The sequence below is a fragment of the Gorilla gorilla genome, chromosome 17 (genome assembly GCF_029281585.2).
Source record: "Gorilla gorilla gorilla isolate KB3781 chromosome 17, NHGRI_mGorGor1-v2.1_pri, whole genome shotgun sequence".
Classification (NCBI taxonomy): Eukaryota; Metazoa; Chordata; class Mammalia; order Primates; family Hominidae; genus Gorilla; species Gorilla gorilla.
This window is the reverse complement of record NC_073241.2, coordinates 84802765-84828043: the sequence shown is the minus strand read 5'-3', so window position 1 is coordinate 84828043 and position 25279 is coordinate 84802765. Positions and strand designations below refer to the sequence as shown.

Here is a 25279-nt window from a genome sequence, read left to right as displayed (position 1 = left end):
CTGCTGTGTTTCAGCAGTTGATGGATCCTGTATATATTCTACTATTTAGAGTATATAAAGAAGTTGGGACTTTTGCAAGTGGCAAGGACTATATAACTGGGTTACTATGGCTTTCATTATTTTTGTTATTATTGTGACAGATTGTACAGTAATATGCTAACAAAGATTTATGGCATCATGCAGCAGTAGGAAATGTTGGGATGGAGGAGAAAACTCATGTTAAAACAAATGTCTATAATAATAAGAGGAAAACAAAACTTCAAAAAAGCTCTGAGAATTGTTTCTAGTATAAATATTTTTATTAACATTTGTTATGGTTGAAGATCTTGAGAGGAACTGTTCATGCATTTCTGCAGTTTAGATTATGCTGTATGCCTATTTGTGCATCATCGTTCTTAGGAGGTTGTTCTTTCTTCTGGTTTTTTTTTTCAGTTTTTTTGTTTTACTGGAACACATAGGTATTGAATATGCAATGAACAGAAAATTTATGGAGGGCAGAATTATGAGTATCTGAGGAAAGTTTAATTACTTTTATAATTTAGATAAGCTTCATAATTTATTGTAACACGCTGTACTTTGGCACAATTTGTAACAATTATAAAGCACTTGAATTTAGGTTCTTTACTTGGCAGCTATCAACAGAGTTAGCTGTATGAAAACTTTAAGCATTTACTTTCCTTCCTCCGCCTTGCATTACAGGCTTACGCTGTAGTGGTTTTGTTGCTCCCACTTTCATTTGCCACATCTCTGGGTTTTATGTATCACAGTATAGTAGGCTTGTGGCTATACACTAGGAAGCAGACGAAGAGAGAACCTGAAGATACCTCCTGATGCCCAAACCTAGGAAAGGGAAAAATGCAGAAGAACTCAGACGACTCTTGGAAATGATTCTTGCCTCAATTAAAAAGACCTCACCACTCACCTCCATGTAAAGGACAGGTCGTGAATTATTCAAATGATTCAGAAATCAACATTTAAAAAAACGAACATAAATTCCTTTTCATAATTAAAGAGCAGTGTAAAATGGCTCTTTTCTTAGGTCTAGATTATATTGCTGTTAAAGGAATTGCTGCCTAGTATACAATTTTTTTGACATTGTTTTCTACAACATCAATCTTATTTGTTGTCCTTTTTTGTCATGCCTGTTAAATGTGTATTTTTCTGTGTTGATATTGAAACTAATGTACAAAGTGTGACATCTCCAAAAACTGATTTGGTTGTTCCTAAAAACATTTGTCCTTAAAAATATATTTATTTGCAGCCCAGGAATTTTTAGATTCACATTTTTCTTTTAATAACTAAACTGTAGAACAGAATTAGCTCTCATAAAACCTTGTACTTGCTGAACAACTCTCATAATTAAATGAATATAATGATTTTATGTGACACTTTGAACTTCTAAAGTTCTTTCACATCTATGTATGTTTAGGACAAGATTTAAAAGTTAAATTATTCTACAGTTGGAGTAGAAATAAGTGGCCAAGTATCCAACTTTTGTATCTCAAATACCTTCTTTTTTTTTTTTTTTTTCCCCCAAATACCTTCTAATATTCTCCACCGACTTTTTGGGCTGGCTAAGTGTGACAGAAATGGGAACTTTAGTTCTGGCTTTTGATTCTCTCATGTTAATGTAGGTTTTTGATAAGTCACTTGGTGCAAAACACTGAAACAACTTACCTATTGGCTTAAATGAGTCAACAGTCTGAATCAAACAGGTTGTGAATTGGTTAAAATAATAAACCAGTAACCCTGTGGTTGAGCTCTTGATGATTAAAGAACCAGACCTAAGAATGCATTTATAGTCTTTTAAAAGAGAGTAAAGACTCCCACTTCTTTGAGCTGTGTTTCTTTGTGTAGATTTCTTTTTTTTTTTTTAAAGAAAGGCTTCATTATCTGTTTCAGATCTTTATAGATGTTGCAATAAGATACTCCTTTCTATTAGTATAGGATTGAAAGGATCAAAGTTAATAACTTGAACTGAGATGCTTTAAAATAACAAAATAGTTTATTATCTCTTTCCTTTTCAAGATTTATGTTCTTACAAGGGTACAATGTTCATGATTGAATGTGGTCCTACTGGTAAGGCTTCCATGTAATAGAAGAGTAATTCCCTTGTCTAGCATTCTCTGGGTTGTTTTAATGTTGCAGGTGAATGTGTTCTGCTGTGCAAATAAATGTAGTTCTCTTATTCACATTCCTGATGACTTGCATCCTTAAACCCTTTTGGTCAGGGTATTATTGTCCTTTATCCTGAAAAATGTCTGTGATTGTAGTGCCCTAATACTATAAATCAATGGGGACTGAATTCAGCGCCTGCTAAGTAGTGTGAGGCAACCCTTTAAATGCAAATGCATCAGGGCTAGTTTTAATGTAATTTTAATAAGGCTGAAACCATTTTGAAGTAGACTTAAATCATAATACTAATCTTAAAAGACTCTCTATTTAGCTGAGAAGTCCCTTTATTCTCACTGGCCATTTTTCCTCTGTGTGCATCCAAACCACCTTTCATGTGATTCCACAGTTTTTCATTTCTTTTTTTTTTTCTCAAATAGAATATATGTACAGTTTGTGGTTACTTTATTAGTTGGAGAAGAGCTTGTATTGACTAAAATTGCTTCACTTCTTTTTCTTCCTGGTTGTACATGCCTGACTAATCTGTGTGTGTGTGTGTGTGTGTGTGTGTGTGTGTGTGTCCATAATATTTCAAACAAATTGCTATGTTTTGGTCAGAGAAGTAAAAATCTAGCTGTCAATGGCAACTGGAGTAGTTATTTAAGAATATAATATTTAAGTAGGGGAGTATATGCAAAGTAATATAAAAATGAGGAAAACATTTATAAAATCAAACGTGACCTCAAGTCCAATATTTTTCAATCTTCTAAGTCTGTTGGTTTCACCACCTCACATTATTTCAATGTATGTGAAATATATCTTGCTGTTTATATTTGAGTTGATGGGACAGGTGCAGGATCTTTGACCTGGGGAAATAAATTGGATTAAGGACTAGCTTAACTAGTCTACAGAAACTGTAGACTACAAAAACTGAAGGCAAGAACCTACTGTCACATCTTTTGCAGAGAGACAAAGGCATTTTGGTATTTGGATATTTTACTTGGGATATGTATTTTGTGTATTTGTGTAATTTTGTATTAATTTACACAAACTTAAGTGAACAATATATTAATAAGATTCATCAAGTAATTTATAAATTAACTTTCCCACATTTTTCTGTGTTCAAGAATTATCAAGGAGATGTGTAAATATTGAAGCCTATACTATATTCCATTATTAGCTTTTAATGTATTTCATATAATTCAGAAAACAGTAATTTATCATTTACATTACTTCCCTTTTCCTATTGAGCCTTCTGAAAGAATAATGTAGACCAGCGTTTTAAAAAAAAGCTTGTTTCAAGACATGTTAATAGAAATTTTATTTTCAGTCCATTCTGCATTAAATATTGTAAAACACCCCTAGAGAGTGATATTATTTGTAATGATTCCCAAATTGCTTTGACCAGAGAACTCCTTTTTTCATGAAATACCTCCCATGTGGAACATTCTGCAGAAGACAGTTTTGTGAAATGCTAACTTACCCCAAAAGGTTTTTTAAATTAAGGCCTTTCAAGTTGGTAATGGTATTTAGTTTCTTGTTTTTTAAAATAGACTTTGTTTAGGACAGTTTTCTAGGGTCACTGTGCCACTCATGCTGACTGTCCTGTCGTCTTGAAAAATACTACTTGTAACATGTGAACAGATATGGAGGTCCTCTACCCGAGTATTTTAATACCAAATAATAGCTATATCTTCTCAGATATTGGTAGCTATGTCAATGGAGATGTGAAATTGGCTCTATCGATGGCTTTTGTCCATTCTCCAAGAGAGGCCTGTCTTTGTGGGTGGAGGTGTTGGTGGATATGTGTATGTGTCTCCTTCTCTTACCTTCTTAACAGTTTGGTCACAGTGGTGACCAGTGAGTATAGAGCAGAGCCTTGACAATGCACCTGACTTTGGGCTTTAGCCAGATAGTATGAATGAGTGAAGCAGATGTTAAGGAGAGGTGAGTTTAGGGCAACTGGGGCATTCGTGCCCCCTCATTCATTCAGTTAACATTTCCAAGAATCCTGTGCAGGGCAAATAAGATCTATCTCAGGACCAGCAATATCTCACCCTTGGTATGAAGATAAGAAGTCAGGAGACTTGAGCTGTAGGTTTGGTTGTCTCCCTGCCTGGCAGGCTTGCCTAATTTACAGCAAGTAGAAAATAATCTGTGTCTTGTTCAAATCTAAATAACAATGCTTTAAAGGTAGTGTAGAATATTTGTTAAAAAGAACATATTAATTATGTTTTTAGAAGCTTCTGTAAGGAAGAAAGAAGTTTGACCCCCCAACTTTTCTCTTTTCTAGAACTGCAAATTACTGCTATTTTAAATAGACTTTGTTGTTTAACTGTACATCCAGGAAAATCTAGGAAATTAAAGAAGCATGCATATAAATGATTGTGTAGCAGAACATGAACATTAAATTCAAACAGTGAAGAAATTAAAGTTAGAAATACTCTCAAACATATGAAGGTTCTAGAATCAATCCTTTAAGCACAGTCTGAGACATGGGATATCTTTGCACTTACTTGGACCTTGGTTTCTATTCCTGTGATGATTATTGGATTTGATGCCATCTGATGTCCTGTTCCTCAGATTCTATGAAGCTGAGTCTGAGATTAACTTAGGTCTGAGATTGACATAAAGGGGAACTGGTCCCTAGATATCCTCAGGGCTGAGAAGTTATTGATTTCTCAAGTATAATAGGACTGCACAGACGCACAATTTGCACCAATCGGAACAAAATGTTTAACAAGTTCTGAGTATAGAAAACACTTTGCAATTTGAATTTCTATGATTCCAAAATTCAAAAAAGCTCCTTTTTGATTAAATGCACTGCCCTCAACCACACATGCTCATTTTCTCTGTCTACTGCTTTGTCATTCTGTTTATTTAACTTTACTTGGCATACCAGAGTTTTAACGCTGAGATTTTAAAGTACATACGCAAAATTGGAATGTGTCAGAGAACCTAGGAACAGATTCATCAAAGGAGTCATGAGGCACATTGCACATGCTTTAACATCAAGGTGTAAACGGAGCCCATTAAACCATTAGTTAAGTGGTGATCAGGAGCAAGAGCCTGATTAGATTACAGAATCTTCTGTGTGTGAGCGCGGTATGTGAAAACATAACACTTGATCCTCACCATAGTGCCAGGAAGATTCAATTAGAGAACTGGTATGTGCCCAGATTTGGGGACATAAAGGGCAACTGGATTTTGAAGGAAAGATGGTAAGGAAACACCTGCAAAAATCTGCTTCTCTGTGCAACAGACTGGGTAATTGCATATGCAGATGGATAGTTAGGGATATAATTGCTTGATTTGTGAACACAAATGCCCTTTCGATTGTGTGAGTGTTGAATTTTGCAGTGACAGGTGCCTGCGGATTGCTGTGTGTGTATCCTTTGCACCCCTGTTTAAATATTTGGCCTGGAGTATGTCTTCCATTCATTGTGAATGGAACCACCGCCGTCCCGCCCCCATGATGGTCTGGGGGATTTGTTATAGCTCTTAATGTCTCTCCAACTTTTTCTCATAAATAATAACCTTAATTTGAAACCTTAACTAAAAGAAGGACTGCATAGAGGCATGTGGTGAAGGGCTTACGAATTATGCACAGAATTCATTTTTTAAAGCTGCTGGATGTAACTCATTAGTTTTCATTGTTTTCTCAAAATAAGGAAAACTATTAACCAACACTGCAGACTAATAGCCTGGATTTTTTTTTCCCCCATAATCAACTGAAGTTTAATGGAAAATCATCTTTTGAAAGACTTCCTTTTTTCTCCTTGCTTTTTCTTAACCTTTCCATTAATACTGTTCCAATATCTTCTCTAATCTCTCTCAACTAAATAGCATTCTCAGTCATTCCTTTTCTATGTCAACATTTCTATACCGCACTGAAGATGTTTGTAAAAATACTGGTGCAGTCTAAATGGGATTTATTTTTAAATTGAAGAATTTGTTAAGCACGTACTTATGTGGAATGGTCAGGTCATCTCCGTATTCCTTTCTCTGGCCTTACGGAGAAAGTGGAGGAAATGGTGTCTGCCTTTAATGAGGTTGCTAACGTGCCTGAACCACACAATAAGTTATTAAGTCATATTTTATGTGATTATTCAGTTTCTTTTTTTTTGCTCCATTCTAAATCAAACTATCTAAATTATTTTTGTCAAATAAAGGTTAATTTCAGCAGTTGTTGATAATAAACACTTGCGTGTACTATTCATATCAACGTGTATGATACTCTGCTAGGTATAGTACATCAGTAATCTCATTTAATCTGTCAAACAGTATATATTATTCCCATTTCACAGATGAGCAAACTGAGCTATAAGATTAAGTATATTACTCCTGCCATATAGTTAATAAATAGAAAGGGATTGGAGTTCAGAAATATGTGCCTCTCTAGCCCACGTTTGTTGCTGTTTTGGCATCTAATTTGCAAATATAAATAAATATATCTAAATAAATAAAAAATATCTTGAATCTGCCTTTTTAAAGGAGCCTGCCAAAGAGAGGCAAAATAACCGCAGAAATCCCATTTTGACTGGCTTTGATATGAAGACTTCACACAACTCTTATTTTAATTTCTTGGTATTTCCTTATGCTTTGCTGCTCTTCTGAGGCACATTTTCTCAGTAAGATATTCTTTATGCTTTTTGACTAAAAATGTGGGGATTAAATTTTACCCACAAAAAGGTTTGAAACCGTTCTTTCTAATTCTTCATGTGTCATTAAAAAAGTATCCGCATGTATTTTGGTGCATGTGGAGAAGGAGCTGGCACTGTGTGCTCAAATAATGCTCGGAACCACCTGCTTTGAATGTGGTCTGATTGAATCAAATGACGACTGCTTTTCATCACCGAGCCGGGATTGGGATGTGGGGGAAGTGTTTTGTTTTGATATTTCACATGTGCTTAGGTGTTCGTGGTTTCAGGTTGTTTAAGAACAGACTCTCATTGAGTGTTGGTGAGTCCTATGGGGGAGATTTGAAAGCAACGTTGAGGATTTCTAGGTCTGTTTCAAAATTACATCCCCTTGTGTGGTGCATTTATTTGTGTTCAGGATGCAGATTGCCTTGTGGAAAATGGCAAATCATTTTCCCTCATAAAAGGTTTCTTTTGTTTTTTTGTTTGTTTGGTCTTCAGCTATTTTTTTTGGTAGTCGCCCCTCCTGAGTTCAGATTATCAGTACTTTCATCATTTATACCACTCGGTTCTCTGGAGTTCTTGGTGCACTGTGGGTCCGCTTTTCTTGTTTGGGGTGATGATTAACATCCGCCCTGATACTCGCCTGGTACTTGAGGCTCTGTACTTTATTATCTTCTCTTCGACTGCAGCTCGTGGCACTTGTAGGCAACGTGCCTCCCAAAGAGCCTGAAAGAGATTACAGCTCACTTCCTGCCATCAGACAGTATGTGGGGAGGTCAAGGGGTGGGCAGAGGAGAGGCTTGGTGAAATTCAGACTTTTGGGTCCCATCTAGAAGAATCTGCTTCAGTATCTCTTGGAGCTACCCAGGAATATGTATTTTTAACAGTGCTCCAGATCTGAGGGACAGTTGGAATTAGGAAAACTGTGGCTCTAACTGATGCCCCAGTACTTCTCAAAGTGGGTGCCCCCACATCCTGATATGCTGGATGTATTTTGTAACTGCGGATTCCTGGGCTCCACTGGGAGTGGTGGCCCTGGACCAGCCTCTGTCATGTGTCCCCCACCACACTCTTGGGATTCGTATTTGTATGAACTTTGGAGAATGAACTGCCACAGAGATTCTAGGTGACAGGAAATTGTGGGGTAAATTGGAGGATTACAAATCATGCTTCTAATATCAGCACAGGTACACACAATCGTCAAAATAGGGGACAGGTGTGTTTGGAAAGCTTGTTTTGTAAAGAGAGTCTTTTCTCCCTTTGACTTCTCTTCTTTACGTGGAAGCTACACTTCTGAATTAGAAAGAGACAGAGAAAAAAAGAGAACAATAACAACAAAAGGTTCCTGAGGCATACCTAAGCTGCAGGAGCCAAGGGAGTGTCCCTTGTTTTACTTGGTGATGGCTGTTTGAACAGCCCTTTGCTTTCTCCTTCCTGTCCTCTGATGTGAGGATGCAGGATTGGAATCATTAGAAACCCTAGGTTAGTAGCATCAGGCTCCCTGCCCTGTGTAGTCTCTGGGAGGACAGAGCTGCAGCTTAAGTTGTGCTTTTGTGTTGGCAAGCACCTTTCAGTTTTTATCCTAGCTCAGTTGCTTTGTTTGGCGTTTTATTGGCCAATACTCCTTTTTTTCCCCTCTCTTCTCCATGTCCTAATTCTCAACCTCTTCTGGGGCCAAAAACTTGAAGGAAAGACTTTAAAAAAACCAATTTCACTCCTGTTTATGTAATCGTTTCTATATTACAGAAGGCTATGGTATGTTTTAAAATGTATACATTTCTTTGCTTTTCTCCCTTGTGACTGAATTTTTGAAAAATGCTTGAAATACGGACACCAAAACAGAATATATGTGTGTCACATTTAAACGGAAAACCCTCTTTGTTTTGTATATTAGACTATAGCTAATGAAAACCCAGGGAGTAAGGATTTTCATGACCACAACTGAATATAGAACCTCATAGGTTTCTGTTATAAGTATAAATATTGAGAATAGTTTTGTTTGTTTATGCCAGTGCAGTTTTATAGCAAATCCTTTCAAATGGGGTGCAAAGCCATCCATGGATATTTGTAAAGGCTTTGCAAAATCATACATAAAATAAATTGTCCATTTGATTTGAACAAGTTTTGCAATTATTTGTGGCTTTAACAGGGGCTTTTGAAGGGCACTGTATATATCTACCAGCTGGTTCTACTTTTTTTTTTTAAGAAAATGGAGAGCTTTGTATACAATCCCTTGGGTAAACCAGTAATAAACTATATATCAGGTAGTCAAGTCATGCCATTTCAAATCTGTTTTACATTTTAAAGGGGTAATAATTTGTGAATTTCATCTCATAGAAATTTTTATGCTTCAAATCAAGTTGTTATCCCATCCTTGTCTATTTTTTTTTTTATTGATCCCCTCACTCAGTGTTTTAGAGAAATAAAGCATAAAATGGAAGCTCTTGCTGGGAAAAAATACTTTCTTACTTATTATATTGTATCTTGTAATAATATATTTCTATCACCATTTAAAAACATTCTTTTAGTTATTGATGATTATTTTGTCAAATTATATGAATTTGGTTCTGTTTTCTTTTCGTGACAAAGATTCTGAATTTTCATGTTTAATAAATGCACTTCTTCACATGACAAATGTTCATTGAGCCCTTAGCCAGGCATTGGTGTCAACCCTGGTTCATAGGTGCCCAGAGTTCCTGTCCTTCTGAAGCTTGCGTCCTGGTGGGGATCAATCAACAAAGATACCAACCAACAAATATAAATATATGTATGTATGTAATTGATTGATTGATATCTGTGTGTGAGTGTTTCCTCAGTGGCATTATGCATTTATTTATTCATTCTTCATGCATTTGTTGGGTGGGAAAGAATGTTTTCCAGGTTGAGGAAAGACACGAGACTCGACAGCCAGGGATATATTAGGTAACGGTGAGGAGTCTGGTGTGACTGAGGCACAGAAGTAAGTGCCAATGTACAGTAACATGAGAAGAAAGTACACACAGATCCTGAGCACCTTAAATGCTAGCCTAAGGAATTTTAAGTTTATACCCAAAGCAATAGGGAGCCACTGAAGATTTTTGTATGGAGAAGTGACAGTTGTCAGTGGCTCATAGTAGATTGGAGTGGGCACCTTTGCTGAAGTTAGGGAACCTGTTTTCAGGTCCTTATTATGAGACATGCTAGTTAAAAGAGGAAAGGAGGGGAGGGGGTTGGCAAAGGCTGCAGTTAGTTACATTGAGTGAGGTCAAGTAAAATGTCTTGAGGCATTTCTATGGAGAAGTTCCAGATCTTCTTACCTTTCATGACTTTGTTAGACTCACTCTTCAGTGAAATAAGACTGGTCTTGATTTTTCCATGCGTCTTGAGTTAAAGTGTTACCCTTTGCTACCTGGGCTCTACGATTTCACCTGTTCTCTGGCCACACCTTGGAATTCACTTCTTTGTGCTCTCCAATATTTGATTTCCTTCTTGTCTTCTGTTCTTTGTTGTTGTTTTTTGTTTTTGATACAAGAGTCTCACTCTGTCACCCACGCTGGAGTGCAGTGGTGTGATGTTGGCTCATTGCAACCTTCGCCTCCCCGGTTCAAGCGATTTTCCTGCCTCAGCCTCCTGAGTGGCTGGGATTACAGGTGTGCACCACCACGCCCGGCTAATCTTTGTATTTTTAGTAGAGATGGAATTTCACCATGTTGGCCAGGCAGGTCTCCAACTCCTGGCCCCAAGCCATCTGCCCGCCTCAGCCTCCCAAAGTGCTGGGATTACAGGCAGCATGGCTACCATGCCCGGCTTTCCTTCTTGCCTTTTCTTAAGAGTCCTGCTTCAAGGAAACTTCCGTCTCCTTTTCAAAAACTATTTCAGTAACAATCCCTTGGTGTTTATTTACCATTTGTAGCTTAAACTTAAAACTTTTTCCTTGTATTAGTTATTTTTCAAATATACTTTTTGTCTCTTCAACTAAATTTTGAGCTCAGGATTCATAATTTATTTGAAGAGGTACAAACAGAGAGTTAGGTTCTGTCCCATATTTCTAAGTAGTAGGATTTATTTTTCCTTCTATTGAAATGAAAATATAAATGGCCTTTGAGGCTCCAGGAGAGCCCACAAAATTTTATTTAGTCCAAAATACCGTAAAACTTCAGTATTATTAATACTTAAAGATGGTTTGCCTCAAGCAAGAAATATGAAGCTCTGGGGAACACATTCTGTGTGTGTGACACATCCAGACAGTGTGGTTTGCCAAATGGTAGCTGATCCAGAGTGAGGTTCTTAACCTTCATGAAGTCAGGGACTGCTTTGAAAATCCAATGCAAGCTGTAGACTCTCTTCCCAGAAAAATGTGTATAGCTAAATACATGAGGAAAATTCTGCAGTCCTTAGTCTGTGTATGTAGCATGTGTGTAGATATGATATTGGTAAATCCAAAAGAAAAAATGCTTTTTAGGTACCTTTTGTAGCCATTAACGTTACCTTTGCTAAGTGCTCATTAGGCATTTGCTGGCTGATTCTATTCATGTGAGGGCCACAGGGACCAGGAGAGGTGAGAGCAAAGATGCATGCACAGATCAGAGAAGGGTTAAATGGGGAATTATGCAGCATGTAACTTATACATTTCCTGAAAATGATGCTTCTGTGGACTTAGACAAAAATGAGTGGCCAGGAGAGGATTGCCGTTGGATAGATGAAGTCTAGATTTATCCAGAGTTGGTATTTCTTGTTAAAGAACCTCAGTGAGCAGTAAGTTCATAAACCTACTGGGGTGCTGGTGGAGGGGGAGATCTACTGTTTATTTTAGGATGTTTTCAGCTGCAACAAAAGAAAACCCTGACTCAAATGGACTTAAACATAGGGAAATGTATTACATTACGTTACCTATTCCCAAATCTCTGGTGGTTTCCTTCCTCTGTGTACTGCCTTCATCCTAGGAATGATAAGGAAATTCCTGCTTTGGTTCTGGGCATCACATCCAAACAGAAAAATCATCAAAGAGGATAAGTGGTCGTCTACTGATGTGTCTCTTTCCTTGGAGTAGGGAGATGTTTCCAAGAACCCAGTAGAGGCTGCACCTTTGTGTCTTACTGCTCATTTTGAAACCAGTATCTGGCCTGGGGAAGGCAAGGGGTGTGATTGGCTGCAGGACTTGGGGGTTTCCCTCTGGAACTGGAAATGAGGTCACCTGTTCCTGATCCACTAGGAGGAGTGGTGGCTATGTGAACAAATAGCAATTATACCAAAAACTGCTGCACGTTCTACTAAGAAGGAAGAAGAGAAAAATAGATATTGGACCAACAGAACTAACAGTGTCATTGTATCTTCTGATAAACTCACATTCTGAATAAAAAAGGAAGTCATGTTTGTATTTTTAAAATTTATCTAAATCTGTTGTTATTTTCTCTACCACAACACATGGGGTACAGTCATATGCTTAAGTCCATGTGAGTGAGCTTTTATAATAGATGTTCTGTCCACACAAGGACTGGTTTCCAAGGCCCGCACTCAGTTTACTTATGGGCCCCACTGCCATGCACAATTAAGAAAAAGACGAGATTTTAGCAACTTGGACTGAACTGTAGACTTTGCCTAAACTCATTATTTACAGCAGCACTTTTCTTCATAGGTGAATTGTTAATAGGTTTGATTACTTATTCTTGCCTTGGAGAATTTTCAGGTATGGCTTACAAAGTGATATGAATTGTCATCTCTCAAATGCATCTTTAATTTAAACATATTCTCTATGTTTCTGGGTAGAGGAAGAGGAAAAAAGTCTATGAAAATGAATTTAAAATGCTTCTCAGAGTCAGTATTAATTTAAACCGTTGAGATTTTCTGTGGGGCATATTTAACCCAAAAGAAAAGCCCTTGTAATTAGGAAATTGGGATTCTGAATAATTAATTTGAAAGAGGAAAGATAACTTTTTCTACAGAGAACATCTTTCATCCAAATTTGGAGTTCCAGTTTCTGCAGATGTCACTTCTCTCTCATAACATAAGAAAATGGGTAAGAGGCAGTTTGGAAAGAGGTTGAAAGGAGAAATTATAGGTTCTCCTCCCAGCTTTTCCAATAACTTGCCTTGAGGACTTGGACCAAGCCCTGACTTTCTCTGATGTATAAAGTTGTAAAGGAAGATGAAATACTGTGCACGAAAGTGCTTTGAAAAATTGAAAGCAGTAAACTGCTCTAGGGTATTTATTGTTAGCGTGGTGGTTCTGGTTATTATAAATGAAGCAGAACTTTAAATATTAATGGTACTCTTGTTCATCAATGGGGAAGTTACAGGGGAAAGGTTTTCCAAAAAATGCTGAGCTGTAACTGCCATCCAAGTAAGTGACGCAGAATGCCTAACCCACTTTCTATCTTGCTATCACCTGATCACAGAAAGCTGTTTCACTGTAGAGGTAACAGTTGTTTTCTCCTCTGTCCTGAGGCCAATGATTATATAATATGTATCAAATCACTAGGGTGCATATCAAAGTGAGCATAAAGAGGCAAATATTTCCCTTTACAATGACCATATAAGAGATTATTTCTGTCAGGGGATAAGGCATACATGAAGTCTGACTGTTTCACTGCATTTTTACTATAGAAATCACTGAGCTTGAGACTTGTACATTAACTGCATCTGGTCATGTGACTGGCAAGTGAAGTGTTTCAATGTGTTAAGAGGACTGATCTGCATATTTCTTGCTGAATCTTAATCTGTACTTGCATATTTGTGAAACGAACGAGTATTTAAATTATGGAGAAAAGATGTATTGTGCCAAACTAACCTTTATAGCGTACCTGTGGTTGTAGTTTCTCTAGCTAACAGTGGACAAGGTGAAAACTCATTATACATTTTCATCATGTTAGGTGTTCTTCTCAAAGTCACAGGAGCACTGCAGAATGGTTCGTAACTTTATGAATTCAGCTGGCATTTTGGATATATGGACGGCCCCTTTGAGGGGCTAAAGACACAGCCATCCATTTCACCAAGAGTCGCCGAGGGTGCCTTATTGCCCTTACCCCGTGCTGGGTACTGAGGGTGGGATAGAAGGCAAACCAGACGCATCCCTTGTGTTTATGCAGCGTATTCTTCAGTGGGCAAGAAATTACTTGAGAATCCTAAAAATATAAAATTACATCTATGACAAGTCCAATGAAGGAGAAGGACAAGACACTTGATTGAGGAGGACATTTATTGCTAGTCAGGGGGGACAAGGAAAGCTGACCCAAGGAAATGATGATTCAGCTGAGTTGATACAGGAGTGAAATAGTCATAGTAGGAAAGTGGAGTGGTGGGAGTTGGGAGGAAAGTACTGTATTTGAAGAACCACGTGTTCAAGTTCTGCAGCAGAAGGGCCAATGAAGTACTTGAGTGTCGTCAAAGGCAATCAGGGTAACTGGAAGAGAGAACACGAGGGCGTGAGGGTATGTTATCAGGATGACCTTGATGTTCACAATTAAGAAAGTTGCTCTAATCCTGACATCAATAGGAAGACTGAAGTATCTGAAGGAGGGAGTTTGCATGTCTGTTCACAAAGACCTCTTAAGCAATACACTGTACACTGTTAATATGCCAGTGGTTCTTGAGGCGGTGTCTCCAACCTGTGGTTGTCTCACTACTGTATACTCTACTCCTTCCCCAGTGTGTGCTATCTGTGTGATTTGTGTGGGATCACTACATCCCTGGTGGGCTACTGTGACTGGACTAAAACAATCAAGGTAATCCTATCCCTCTCATCACGGTGATTAATTCGGGTCATCCAGGCCTAAGCAAATCCATGCATGGTATTTTTTGGCTTTAGGGATTGTTCCATGATGGTCCCAATCAGGACAAAGTTCAGCAGGAATTTTGCTCTTTTATAGACTGAACTTGCTGCCATTGAAAGTCAATGAGGAAGCAAGTAGATCTGGAATCCTATGACCATGAGAGAAGCCTGCTTTAGGGTGAAGTTGACATGGAAGTGTCAGAGGTGAGGGGTACAAAGAACCTTTTTGTCCTTGCTAATATAGTAGATCCACTGTATCTCAGATTGCACCTGATACCTGTTGAAGTTTTCAGGCTTTTCTCACCCCTAGGCCCTTCTCCAATCCTGATGCTAGCTGTTGACAACAGTCATTATTAAATAAATGTCAGAAACCTCATCTGAATTCTAGGAATCTCCCAGCTCTTTCTAAACCCATACTTGCTCATTGTAACTGTAGCTCAGGCCAAGATGGAATAGACTACCTTGGTGAGGACAGGTGTATGAAGAATCACTGATTTAAAGATTGTTCATAACGTATCCCAGTCATTAGGCACAAGTCTATTTCTTGAGACATCGTAAGGGATAATTCTTGGAAGGACATAGGTCCAAAATGTTGAATTGGACGTCTAGAAGTCAGGGTGGTAAAAACGAAGTGTGTGTTGATTAAGTGGAGAGTTACATGAGTAGAGAAGCAAAATGAAGCAGAGTAGAAAATTAAAGGTTTTGGGAGGAGTACTGCCTGAATTTAGATGTTTTTAAAGTACAGCTTTCTGTCTTCATGGGAATATCTTTTCGATATACTGAGAAAAAGAAATCCAGGTGTTCTTCACTTTTGTAAGCAACCTGGTTTTTCGTGCAGGGAGCACAGACAACAAGATTTCTTGCCAATCAGTTACCATTGTGAGGCCTGATTTTTCATCTGTAAAATGAGGATAATACAGTCTACCTGAGTAATGGCTGTGAAAGTTAAATGAAGCAATTTGAGTACAAATACCTCACAATGAATGATTGTTTTCATTGATGTGGTGGTAAATGTTTAATAACCTCTTTTTCAAAGAATAAAAGCCGTTATTTGTCATTTTTGCCAATTTCCATGGTGTAAATACTCCCAACATTGTGCCAATTCCGAGTTACCAGTGTGTTACAAAATTGAACATGGAGTTAGAGAAATACACATATAATGCCGGAGAGCCCACCAGGATGCCAGTGCTTTCTTTCCTTCTTTCCAAATTAGATACATCCCAGAATTTTTTTTTTTTTTTTTTTTTTGAGATGGAGTCTTGCTCTGTTGCCCAGGTTGGAGTGCAGTGGCGCAGTCTTGGCTCACTGCAGCCTCCACCTTCCATGTTCAAGTGATTCTCCTGCTTCAGCCTCCCAAGTAGCTGGGATTACAGGTGCCTGCCACCGCGCCCAGCAATTTTTTGTATTTTTAGTAGAGACAGAGTTTTACCATATTGCCTAGGCTGGTCTCAAACTCCTGGCCTCAAGTGATACACCCTCCTCAGCCTCCCAAAGTGTTGGGATTACAGGCGTGAGCCACTGCACCCGGCCCATGAGCCACCACGCCTGGCCTATGCCAGATTTTGTACAAAGTAAAATCAATCCTTGTCCCCCACCACTGTGATACTAGGGTTTGTTTGATTTTAGTGACATCTGTATTAGGGTTGACACAGAATTAATAACTGAATCAATAAAGAGACCGGGAACAGGGCCACGCCTTACACAAGGTGACATGAAAAATGTTGAGGTGTAGCAGTTTATGCCCTTAGGTTAATCATGAACCTTTCTGTTAGGCCCCTTTGAAATTTAGTATCACTCTGTCCTAAATCACCAGTACCTTGCAAGTGTTGATTCTAGCCCATATAACTCACCTTTCTCAAAAATTCTGCTATGTTTGTTTTAGTAACCAAATACTGTATTTTATTTTCGTAAGATTTTCTTCCCAATCTAGATTATATATTTCAGAGAGAAAGCATCCTATTTTATGTATATTTTGTATCCTTTTGGTGTCAAATATCATGCTATGACCATAACAATAAGTGTAATACACATAGTATCCTCCCCCCCCCCCCGCTTTTTTTTTTTTTTTTGAGTTCCTACTGTGTTCCAGGTTCCATGGTAACATTTTCATTGTTGTCTGTAATCATCACAACAGTACTGGAGGGTAAATACGGTCATTCCCGTTTTACAGATGAGGATGCAGTCAATGTGAGATGTTAAAGACTTTCTTCAGAATTGCCCAGGTAGCAGGCAGCTCACCACACCACCATGGGTGGTATTCAAAAGATAATGGTTAAGAGAAAGAATGGATAATGAATATCTTGTGTCTATTTTCTTGAGACAGACGAGACTGAGCAGCCTGAGAACATTTGGTGCTCAGAGGGAGGAAATGCTAAGAGGGGAAAACAAGTCTGAAAGGGAAAGAAGGATAGTTCAAAGACCAGTTTCCCCTGCTTCACAATTCTGACTGGTGCCAGCTCTAACTGCGTATGTTTGCTTTACTTGGAAGATAGAATCATAGCGCCAGAATTCACGGAAGTCTGTTTTGGAAGATGCATTAGTCAGGGTATGCTAATTGCTGGAACAAGCAATCCCCAAACTTCAGTAGCTTAACACTGCAGAGGGTTATTACCCTCTGGTGTCACAGAGCAATGTGGGTGGGCTCTGGTCCTAGCCTGGCTTCTTCCATGGCTCAGGTCTGCTATCCCCTAGGACCTTGGAGTTCACTAGATATTGGCATCAGGCTGATCAAAGAGGAAAAGGAGAGTGGTGCATAGACGATTACATGGGAAATTTTAAGGGCCAGGTCTGGAGAAGGCAAGTATTACTTCTGCTCACATTTTATTGGCCAAATCCTAGTCATATGATCCCATGACTGCAAAGGAGGATGGGGAATTTCAGATTCCTAGGTGGTCAGGGGCAGAAAGAGATGGGGATTGGTGAAAACATAGCCTGGCTTTAGCCACAGAGGGTTACACCAGAGGCCTGCAAGTTTGGTGACCACTAGTTTTCAGAGGTATTGGGTATTTGATAAAATCCAGTGTCTTCCAGAGGTTGAGCATGAGCCACATATAAATAACTTTCCCAGTGACAGGCCATCAGCAGTCCAATGAAGACATTGGGTCTTCATGTCTTCATTGGACTGTTGATGGCCTGTCACTGGGGAAGTTATTTACCTTCTCTGAAGAGAAAATAATAACTTGCATTTCGGAGTTGTTTGAGACACTAAAGGAAATCATGAAGATGGAACTGATTTGTTAACTAGAAATGGACATAAGTATTGGTTACAGGTTTAAAATGAAACTTGCAATGTTTGAGGAAGAAAGGGAAAATGTTAATGCAAAAACAAAAAAGGTAAAGAAATGGTGGGAAGTAGGTTATTGGCACTTTTTCTTTGGAAACCCATTGCCATATTTCATGTAATTAAACTTCATTCCTTTTAATGAAGCAATTCTTCTAAATAATACAGAGATTTCCCACCAATATAATATTTAACATTTATAATTTTCACCTTAAAGGTTGAACATTTTTAATTTTAAAACTGTTTGTTGCAGTTTAAATCTCCTTATGCCACAGAACTGTGGACTTCCTCTGGTTGCAAAATTCTTTACAGTGCCTTGAATTGAAAAGGGCTTAAGTAAAAAAAGCTGGGGGAAGTGGGGGCCTTTTACAAACAAATTACAACTTATTTGGTACAATAAGGATAATTCGTTTTGTCTTGTTTTGCATGGCTGTATATTGTTTTGAATTCATTCTGCATTTCGGAAGGTTGCAGTATTTCTTTTCTGTAGGTTTCTTACTTGTAACTGCAGATTTCGCAGTTTCTTTTGTGTACCACTTGCCTCCCAGAATTTGGCCCAACAGTTTTGAGTAGCTGAACAATTTATCGGGGACAGATCAGCTGAAATGTGGCTCAACTTGAGTAAAGCAGAAGGAATGACATAAGGTTAGGTGACTGATGTGTGAGTTTTTGAATTTGATTTGGTTTTACATGGAAAGGTTGAAGCAATGATCCATGTATTCTAATAAAAATCATCAGTACAAATCAAATAAAATCTGGCTTAGTGGCTATTTTCCCACTGTATCACTCATGGCTAGCCTGTGCTGTTACAGACCACATTTGGCAGGCACGGCTTTTTCCTACAACAAATCTTAAAGTAACATTGCAATCTTTGCTGTGTTAAAAAGGCATCTTTTCTAATCAAACTGTCTGCTAATCTCATCAGATAAATCATTATTCTCTACTGACAGCTCCGGCTTTCCCGGAACCCCTTCCCTGCTTCTTGTTTTCTCTCAAGATGCCTGGTTATCGTCATTCTTCAGGTCTTTGCCTCTATCTCCTTTCACACTAATGACATATCTTCCATTCCTGAGGAAGAGTTACAGCTTTTTACCATTCCACTTACTGAATTGGTAAGACCAGTACCTCAGAGCAGCTCATCTCTTTCTGACTGGTATTCCACTAGTTATCAGACGGGCAAAAGGCAGGATGCATCCAAGTTGCAGACCTACTAGAACCAAAAATGCCTATTCCCAGGAATTTGATGTGATTAAACCTAAGAAATCATTAGTTGATGCGTTCTCATCTCTTTCAGGTCTTACCCCCAACAGCTGGACTAGTAAAGTAAGGCAGATGTATTTTCACTACTTCAGTAGTGAACATGTTTTATAGAACCTGAAAGTGAAAGTAAGGGAAGCAGCATGGTTTAGAGGAAACCTTGGTCCATTTTTCCCTCATAGACCTGTCCTGCTAGCAAAGTCCTGGGCGTTTCTTAAACTGATGGCAACTGCGTGTGCCCTGGTGGTGAAATGGTGTTGCAGTATGCCTGGGCACTGCCCTGTGAAAAAGGACACACAGAGGGGAGACTCACAGTTTTGTTTTCATTGCTGACATGGTTTAAAAATGTACGTTGCTAGCTGTGAAAACTCAGTCATTATAACACCGTACACCTTTCTTCTTTCAGCAAGTATTCCTTGTGAACATTAGCAAGTATTCTATTCTCTGTTAGAATTAAACAGGTAATCGTAATAGCATGAAAGGGTGAAAGTATGTCTTATGCAAAATAGCCTCTTTTATATAGGGCATCTACCAATTTTCTTGTGATTTTTGTTTTTTCCTCTTTTGAAAAATGATTTTAGTCTGCTCGTGTTTAGGTAGGTAACTTCTCTTGATCCCAATTTTATACTTTAAATGATCCCAGATATTGCATTTTAAATGGGATGAGTATATAAAAAATAGGAAGCAGAAAGCATAATTAAAATTGTGGTTACATTATCGTGAGACCAAATGACCAGTCAGACTCCTCTGACCAATTTCATAGAAAATAAGGAGGTATCATTTGAACAAGTTGTAACATATGGGAACTGTTTTAAACACCATCATTAATATCAAGAAACTATTAGGAAATGCAAGTTTGTGTATCGTGTGTGTGTGTATGCTGATTTTACACACACAGGCACATGCACACACATGCACACACACATTTATAAGCCCAAGTAAGAGAAACCTTTGCCAGTGTCTGCCAGGCATTTGGCTGAAGTGGAATTGTGAGGAACATTTTCTCAGCCTTTATAAATCACAGTTGAAATATGTCAGCACTGTTCAGTTTATAAAATGACAAGGGCTGTAGGCTGGGCATGGTGGCTCACGCCTATAATCCCAGCACTTTGGGAGGCTGAGGTGGGAGGATTGCCTGAGCCCAGGAGTCGGAGATCAACCTGAGCAACATAGTGAGACCCTGTCTCTACAAAAAATTCACTGGGTGTGGTGGTGTGTGCCTGTGGTCCCAGCTACTCAGGAGGCTGAGGTGGGAGGATTGCTTGAGTCTGGGAGGTTGAGGTTGCAGTGAGCCCTGATCGCACCACTGCACTACATACACCCTAGATGAAGAGCAAGACCCCATCTCAAAAAAAACAAAAAACAAAAAACAAAAAAACAACGAGGGCTTCATCTAAAGGTTAAAGGGACTGTTTCTACCTTATATTGATTATAACAAGTTAACTCACTCAATATTGTATGATATGCTTATGCTGTATTGAATGGCAAAGTTCCTCTCAGTCTTTTTTGGGGTCACCCTTCACTCTTCACTTTGTGAGGTGGCTAGTTCATTTGTATACCTGCTCTCTAAATGTGGGAATGTATTCTTTTTAAAGTGGCAACTCAACTTATCTCCCCCTTCTAAAATATTTTAGATGTTTCCAATTTTTTTTTTTGTACGTCAGCCCATGGAAACCACACTAAATTTTTCTGTGTCATAAGTATGCTTGTCTCTGCATTTGAATTTAATTGGGAAGTGCCTCTGAAATGGCAGGTCTCCTTTTTACACAATGGTTTACAGAATGTGGTGGAAGGAGGCACCAAATAGCCTGTTAGGGTAGCATGGCTCCAAAACTGATTCTTTAACTTGCCTTTATACATTGCATTAATTCACAAGTGGATCAGTCCATCTTGTCTTCATCTTGGCCGAATTCCTTCAAAATTAATAGTAAAATATGCCTGAATATATTCTTGTTCCTGCCCTCCCCACTCCCACCTAGGTCACAGGGCTACAACTAATCATTGTCTCCATTGAAATGTCACTAGATGATCAACGATTGAAGAATATTTCTTACCAATTCAAATAGAACAGAAACTTCAGTCAAGTTTAGCATTTATTGCCCTACATTTCTGCGGCTGTCAAAACCAGTTGATCAGAGACGTGAGGATATGTAAGGAAATAGGAAGCTGTGATGGATTATCGCTCGTCTAAGAGTGGTGCAAGTGAGACTTGAGGGCATTATCACTTTTTACCTTACACATTTTTGTATTTTAATTTTTTTCAATAAGCACATACTTAAAAATTAGTTTGAATGTTCTTAACGAATCTTTCCATAGATTAGTGATTAGTTCAACAGGGACAAATTATAATCATACATTGCAGAATTTGCAAGCCACTTTGACCAGGTGATCAAAATTGGCATAGCACATGAGGGGCAGACCAACATGCCATCAAGGGGCTCTGGAAGTGATGTCCTGGGAAGGACACCAGACCACTATTGTAGTATTATATCCACTGGAATATAATCATGAGGAAGCATCTGATCCTCCCAAATTGAGAAACATTTCCATAAAATAACCGGCCTGTATTCTTCCAAAATTCTAATATCACAGAAGGAAAAGACTGAGGAATTATGTCTGATTCAAATGGATAAAAGAGATAGACAATTCAGTGCAGTGCATGATCCTGGACTTTGTCTTCTACCGGAGATGGAGGAAGTGCCCTATTGGAATATGGATTATGGATTGGATCTAAGTACCCACAGTATATTTTCTGATTTTGATAATAGTACTGTTTTTGTTCTTAGGAAGTGCACACAGAAGTACTAAGGTGTAAAAGGATATAATTGATGCAACTTACAAATGGTTCAGAAGCAACATATTATATAATTATAACTGCACTGTAATTGAAAACTTTTAAAATTAGCCTGGTGTGGCAGTCCCAGCTACTTGGGAGGATGAATTGGGAGGATCTCCTAAGCCTGGGAGGTTGCGGCTGTGGTGAGCTGTGTTTGTGCCACTGGACTCCAGCCTGGGTGACAGAACGAGACCCTGTCTCAAAAACAAACAAACAAAACAAACAAAAACCCCAAAACTTGAAAAAAATAAAAATACAAAACATGGGAAGAATGAAAAAATTATACATTTTCCTTGACTTCAGCCCTTGATCTTTTCTTGATCAGTTCCCAGGTGGGGCTAGGCTATCTGTGTTTTTTATGAGGTTCCTTGGAGTATTTGGGTGATCAGCCACCATTTGGAGATCACCATGTAGTGCCTAGATTATAAATTATCCTTTTAGAAAGAGTTGCTGGAATCATTTCAAGATTGGTCAGGTGCCAATAAATAAGTAATAGAAACACCCTCAAAATTGGAATTGAAAGAGTGGAAATTTATTTTATTTAGTTTGGGGATATGAACATGGTATAATATTGTCGCATTTTTTTCTGGAGTTTAAATGAGTAAGAGCAGCCTACAGTTGACTGGATGACTTAATATTTTTTTCATACCACAAAAATTAAATGCTTTACTAAAACTTTCATTCTCTTACAATTCTGATGAACAAGGTTGTACTGTATGGTTAAGTATCACACTGTAAATTTAGGCAATACATGTCCTATTGAGCCCATGGAGTAAAATAGATTTTCCCGTGATCCAAGCTATTACAATTTCAGATGTGTAAAGTATTTCAAATTCATTTTAATAGACTGCTTCCCTTCAAATACATGTGGAGGTAGATTTATACAACTGTAAACAGTTTATGCATTTTTACAGATTTTCATTATATGTGTTTGATACTAATTTACCTCTTTTTAATTGTAGGAGAGATAAAGAATTAGTAGTTTAAAACAGTAGGAACTGCATGTTCTGCTGTGATCAAGGAATTAGATAATCTGGCTTGTTTGCTTAAGGGGTCTGTATCTTGAGACTTTTATAGGGCGGTATTAAAGCTCTGAGCCTCCTTATTATGCCAGTACCCAGAAGATTGCTTTAATGAGAAGTAAAGGGCCTTTTTCCAATTACAAGGGAATAACTGCATTAAGTTCCTGTGTTATGTCAACCTGCTTTGATTTGATTACTATGAAAGAAATGGATTTATCTGTCAGTGTTACTTAATTAAGCCTTCTCATTGATGTTTTGCAGAGTAATATAGTGTGGTTTGCACATTTGAGCCTAAATACAGAGAAAATTGGCCTAAAACTAAGACATGACCCCTGAAGATAACATGCAAGATTGATCATTTGTCATTGCCAGGTCATAGGCTGCAGTGTTAAACATAGGTGGAAGGATTGCCATGTTGAAAGGGTAAAATGAAAATCAGTTTATGGGAGTGAGTATTTTAAGCAAAAGGGGTTGTGCTGGAAAACTGGATTTTAGGGAGGAGTTTTGAATATGTAAAACTATTGACTTCACCAATATTAGTCAAGCATCTGGAATAGGAAATGACAATAAAACAAACAGGAGAAGTAGATTTTGTTAAAGTATAAAAGGAAATAGAAGAAAAAGGAGAAAGCAAGAGGAAAGAATGCCGTTTGGGAGAAGTAGACCATTGTGGTTAGGCAGAGCAATTACAGCTTACAAATATTTCAATTAAGCCAGCCTCCCCTTCTCAGAACCTCACAAATGTCACCCTCGGGAGAAAAGAGGTATCAGGAAAGAAAAGAAGAAAAGAGGAAACAGTTCCATGTTTCATGTTGGCTAACCTCTCCCAAGAATAAATTCAATAAATTATTTACCAAATAGGCATTTTAAATACCAATTTGTATATCTGAAGTCATTACAATATTATGGATTTTGCACTATAAATATTACATGTATGGTTTGAAAAATACACGTGTAATTACATGTAGACATTATCAGAGGTATATATTCAGTTTTATTAGGAAATGAAGCATATTCTTAAATGATTCCTTAGTTGTTTAGCGCTTTGTTTTCTAAAGTATCTACCTTTTATTTCTTGCACTCTGTGATATATCTTTAGAAGGTGATATGTCTTTAGGAGGTGCCAAACACCTACTTAAAAACTTCCTTGCAGTATTTTCACATTTATTTAAGTACTTTGAAGCTTGTCTGTGTAATGTTGAAGTTAGATGGTACTTTGATTTTTTTTTTTCAAAGTCTTCAGATATGGTAACTTACTTCCAATTGTTATTCTCACGCAATTCGAAATGTTTACTCTCCAAGAAAACTGTCTTAGTTAAGACTGATTTTTAAGTGCTTTTAGATTGGTCACATTTCGAAAAGTCAAAGAAGGTATATATAGTTCACATTATACTCTTGCTTGAGTTATTCATGGCTCTTATTTGTAGGATATTGCTTTAAAAGGTAGGATCCCCAAACGACTAACTTCTCTTCAAGAGGAAGACCCCAGCTAGCCAGTCCCATACACTTGAAAGGTTGCTAAATGGCACTCATCTCTCAGCATTTCACATTATATATTCAAGCTAGGGTATAATTCAAGTTAGATGATCGTTGACACCTCCAAATATATAAATTAATATAAAGGCTTCAATGTACGTTTGGTTCAGTTGCATAATGTAACTGTTTACCACCTTGAGCTTCAAAAAGATTTCTGAGTTTCAATATAAGGAACACCACTGACATATTTGTAACATAACAGTTACCTACTTCATTTTGTTACTTTCTCATTATCTGAATTTTATGTTATAGGAAGATGCTTTCCCTGTTTATGACAGCACACAATGGAATTAACTCCATATCTTAAGCAGCAGAAATTTAGTGTTCATTTTTGAAAAACAGTTTATTTTGAACTTAAGGAAAATAATACTGTTTTAAAGGACTTATTAATGGAAGTTTAAGTTGGATGTTAATTAAGGCTAAAATATTGCAGTAATTGTCTGCAAACACTTTTTTCCTACTATACTTTCTCACCAGCATATCTACCCTTTAACTTTTCTTATCATATGAAAAATACTCTAAGATGATCTCATGCTTGACCTTTGAGTTTCAGATTTATTTGGTTAGGAAATCCATTAGCTCTGAGAAAGCCAGAGTTGACAGCAGTCATCTGAAAATGGAAAGCCCAGGTCTGTATTCTTTATATTTGACTTATCTTTTTTTTTTTTTTTTTTTTTTTTGAGACAGAGTCTTGCTCAGTCACCGAGGCTGGAGTGCAGTGGCACAATCTTGGATCACTGCAGCCTCCACCTCCTGGGTTCATGTGATTCTAGTGCCTCAGCCTCTCGAGTAGCTGGGACTACAAGTGTGCACCACCATGCCCAGCTAATTTTTGTGTTTTTAGTAG

At 37.9% G+C, this 25279-nt stretch overlaps 1 protein-coding gene and 1 non-coding gene across 30 annotated transcripts in view; one reads left to right on the top strand and one right to left on the bottom strand.

Moving 5' to 3' along the window:
* The window catches only part of TCF4 (transcription factor 4), a 367386-nt gene that overhangs the window by 93572 nt on the left and 248535 nt on the right, over positions 1-25279 (top strand). The gene's annotated exons all lie outside the window — the stretch shown is intronic.
* MIR4529 (microRNA mir-4529) lies at positions 17552-17663 on the bottom strand. The gene has a single exon (NR_106476.1). It is a non-coding gene; the product is annotated as a microRNA mir-4529 (primary transcript).